We start from the raw sequence: 4,909 nt of genomic DNA, 5'->3' as shown, positions 1-4,909 counted from the left end.
ATTAGCAAATACCCACTAACAATTATCAACATACAATCACTCAAACAACACAATTAACCATGAAAATCATCAATGTAACATTAGCAATTCAAGATTCACAAGATTCATGAAATGGGTATAAAATGACAATTGACAAGAAAACATAAATCTAACAAAAGATCTAAACAAAATTATGCTAAGGAATTCAAATTAAACAATCAAAACTAGTAATTAACAATATCCAATTCAGAATTCAACAAGGAAAGATCAATGCAAACTAGCTCTAGAGAGGAACAAGGGTTTCTCTCTCTAGAAGAACAAAAACCAAAAACTATCTAAAAATTGTGTCTAAGTGTAAATTGAATGATCCCCCCCCCCTTTTCCCCTAGCATCCTTGGGTCTTTTCCATGCAGAACCAGCTTGAATTTGGACCTCTTCAGCCTCAGAAATCGCCAGGCACGATTTCCATTAATGAGGTCACGTGCAGCTTGTCGCGCGTGTGTGGCATGCTTGCGTGTGCGCCAATTGCTTTTGTGATCGACGCGTGCGTGCCCTGTACGCATGCATGTCGGTGTGAATTTCCTAATCTGTGCGGATGTGTCCATCCTTGCGCGTCGCTTCCAGCTGTCCTCATCCAAATCTTCATGTTCCCTCCTCTTGTGCATGCTTTCTTTCTCTCTTCTAGGCCATTCTTGCCCTATAAATTCTGAAATCACTCAACAAACACGTCACGACATCGAATGGTAATAAAGGAGGATCAAAATATAGTAATTTTAAGGCAAAAGAAGCATGTTTTCCATCATGGAGCAATATTAGGAAGGGAACACAAAACCATACAATTCTTATGGATAAGTGTGAAAAATATTGACAACACCCCCCCAAATTCTACACAATATAAACCACAAAATTGGGGTTTATTAGGTTACTTGTCGGTTTGGACTATGCTATCGACGAAGAAATTGTTTTGCTAAATTTCCGAACAATCGTTTCCCTTCTCTATCACATGATCTTGAACATTTATGCCAGTTATATCAGTCAGATATCCTAATAGCACATAGACACACACACAGAGAATGCACGGAAGCATAGTCAATCTATTCCTCAGGTTCTATAGGAACGAACTGCTCTAATACCATAATGTAACACCTACCCCACAGCGCCTTATGCTTAAGTTATAAGACAGAGGTGGTGAGGTATTACGACCTCTAAAAGTAAAATTATATATATAATAATAGTGAAAAAGATCTTTTACTGGGAACCTTTAAAGAAAAGGGTAAAGCAAAATTGTTAAATTGAAAAGCAGATGCAGCAATTAAACAAGTAGCAAGTAGTTATGGAATCAATTAAGCATTCCAAATAGAACATAACAAACAAACATATAGATGCATATGATGCATGCTTGTCCTAGTGGCTGATGAGTCTCATCTGTCAGTTATAAAGCCAACCCGACAAGTGCTGGTAGCTAACCATTGGACTGTCCTTCTGTCGTGCATCCCGAACTCGAGTAATTCTCAATCATAATCATAATCATATAACACCCACACTGGTGTTTATTCACGGGGGTGAGCTCATCCAGAACTTTCACAGTGTTTGGCCACACTTACGACATAGGGTTAGCAGAGTATCGAGTCTCAACCTGGAGTAACTGGTGGCTAGCTACTGCTTTTACCCAAAAAAACTCGTATCTCACATAGTAGGATGTGCATCAAATCACATTATCAATCAACAATCATATATATATATATATATATATATATATATATATAAATATATATATATATACATACTCAGCCATAATTCAATATTTATCATAGCCATCTGCGTCATAACATAATCTATAACTAGCCATAATTCATTATTAATATACAACCATCTGGCTCATAACATACAGCACTTCAACCATCATCATCAGTAAACTCATATGATCACTGTAACAGCCCAGACCACCCGCTAGCACGATATTGTCCGCTTTGGCACACAAGGCCTCACGGTTTTGCCTTTGACGATAGGGATGATAGCCGAAGCCCCCCACACTCACTCGTCAAAACGCGTCATGCTAGGGAGAGGTATCCACACCCTTATAAGGCATGCTTTGTTCCCCTCTCCAACCGATGTGGGCCTTACAATCCACCCCCTAAGGGAGTCCAGCGCCCTCGCTGGCACATCGATCCGGATTCTAGCTCTGATACCATCTGTAACAGCCCAGACCACCCGCTAGCACGATATTGTCCGCTTTGGCACACAAGGCCTCACGGTTTTGCCTTTGACGATAGGGATGATAGCCGAAGCCCCCCACATTCACTCGTCAAAATGCGTCATGCTAGGGAGAGGTATCCACACCCTTATAAGGCATGCTTCGTTCCCCTCTCCAACCGATGTGGGCCTTACATTTAACGCCCAAATCTCTACCTTTTTGGGCGTTAAACGCCCAGCCAGGTACCCTGGCTGGCGTTTAAACGCCAGTCTTCTTTCTTCACTGGGCATTTTGAACGCCCAGATTTTTCAGTTTGATTCCTCTGTTGAATGTTCTGAATCTTCAATTCTCTGTATTATTGACTTGAAAAGATACAATTTTGAAAATATTTTTGGATTTTTAATGATGAGAAACAATAAAAATGCAACTAAGATCAAATAAACAATGCATGCAGGACACCAAACTTAAAAATTTTCATATAAGAGACACTAACAAATTGAGAATGCATATGAGAAACAACAAAACACACAAAACAAGATAATTTAAATATCAGAGCAACAAAATCATCAAGAACAACTTGAAGATTAATGAAGACACATGCATGAATTCAAAAAATACAAGAAGAACAGAAACATACAATTGACACCAAACTTAAAAATTGATACTAGACTCAAACAAGAAACATAAATTATTTTTGATTTTTATGGTTTTATAAATTTTTTTTGTGATTTTCGAAAATTATATGGAAAAGAAAATAAAGAGAATCAAAACTTTTAATAAGAATTCTAGGAATCATGCAATGTTAGTATAAGCTTCAGTCTAAAAAGATTGGACATGTTTGGCCAAGCTTCAGCAGGACATTACATTCAATAGCTAAATTGATGGGAGTCAATCAGCTTTTGTGATGGTAAGAACATCACCTTGAAACTCTAGAATTCATTCTTAAAAATTCTAAATAAAAAAATACCTAATCTAAGCAACAAGATGAACCATCAGTTGTCCAAACTCGAACAATCCCCGGCAACGGCGGCAAAAACTTGGTGCACGAAATTGTGATCATCAACAATGGCGCCAAAGACTTGGTGCTCTCAAACATGAATCACACTTTGTCACAATTCCGCACAACTAACTAGCAGGTGCACTGGGTCGTCCAAGTAATAAACCTTACGTGAGTAAGGGTTGATCCCACGGAGATTGTCGGCTTGAAGCAAGCTATGGTCATCTTGTAAATCTCAGTCAGGCAGATTCAAATGGTGATGGAGGATTGATAATTAAAAGATGAATAAAACATAAAATAAAGATAGAGATACTTATGTAATTCATTGGTGGATTTCAGATAAGCGTATGAAGATGCTTTGTTCCCCTTGAACCTTTGCTTTCCTATTGCCTTCTTCCAATCATTCATACTCCTTTTCATGGCAAGCTTTAAGTTGGGCATCACTATTGTCAATGGCTACATCCTGTCCTCTCAGTGAAAATGGTCCTGATGCTCTGTCACAATATCGGCTAATCAGCTGTCGGTTCTCGATCATGTCAGAATAGGATCCATTGATCCTTTTGCGTCGGTCACACGCCCCACAATTGCGGGTTTGAAGCTCGTCACAGTCATCCCTTCCCAGATCCTACTCAGAATACCACAGACAAGGTTTATACTTTCCGGATCTCAGGAATGGCTGCCATTAATTCTAGCCTATACCACGAAGGTTCCAATCTTAGATTAGAAACCCAAGAGATACACATTCAAGCCATTGCTAGTAGAACAGAGGTGGTTGTCAGGCACATGTTCATAGGTGAGAATGATGATGAGTGTCACGGATCATCACATTCATCAAGTTAAAGAACGAATGAATATCTTGGAGAAGAAATAGACTTGAGTTGAATAGAAAAATAATAGTACTTCGTATTAATTCATGAAGAACAGCAGAGCTCCACACCTTAATCTATGGTGTGTAGAAAATCCACCGTTGAAAATACATATGAACAAATAGTGTAAGCATGGCCGAATGGCCAGCCTCAAGGGTCTAAGGACTAAACGTCCCAAGATGGTATGAAAATACAATAGCAAAAGGTCCTATTTATAGAAAACTAGTAGCCTAGGGTTACAGAAATCAGTAATTAATGCAGAAATCTTCTTCCGGGCCCACTTGGTGTGTGCTTGGGCTTTTGTGCCAGTTTGGGCGTTTAACTCCAGCTTTTGTGCCAGTTTTGGAGTTAAATGCCAGAATTCTTGAGCTGACTTGGAACGCCTGTTTGGCCCATCAAATCTCGGACAAAGTATGGACTATTATATATTGCTGGAAAGCCCAGGATGTCTACTTTCCAACGCAATTGAGAGCGCGCCAATTGGGCTTCTGTAGCTCCAGAAAATCCACTTTGAGTGCAGGGAGGTCAGAATCCAACAGCATCTGCAGTCCTTTTTCAGCCTCTGAATCAGATTTTTGCTCAGGTCCCTCAATTTCAGCCAGAAAATACCTGAAATCATAGAAAAACACACAAACTCATAGTAAAGTCCAGAAGAGTGATTTTTATTTAAAAACTAATAAAAACATAATAAAAACTAATTAAAATATACTAAAAACATACTAAAAATAATGCCAAAAAGCGTATAAATTATCCGCTCATCTGTAAGACAAGGCATAGTGTTAGGACATGAGGTATCTAGTGAGGGCATTTCTGTAGACCCAGCCAAGGTCGATGTTATCACCACTTTACCTCAACCCTCATCTGTGAGGGAGG

The sequence above is a fragment of the Arachis ipaensis genome, chromosome B4 (genome assembly GCF_059453495.1).
Source record: "Arachis ipaensis isolate K30076 ecotype BB chromosome B4, ASM5945349v1, whole genome shotgun sequence".
Taxonomy (NCBI): domain Eukaryota; kingdom Viridiplantae; phylum Streptophyta; class Magnoliopsida; order Fabales; family Fabaceae; genus Arachis; species Arachis ipaensis.
This window is presented reverse-complemented; position numbering follows the sequence as displayed.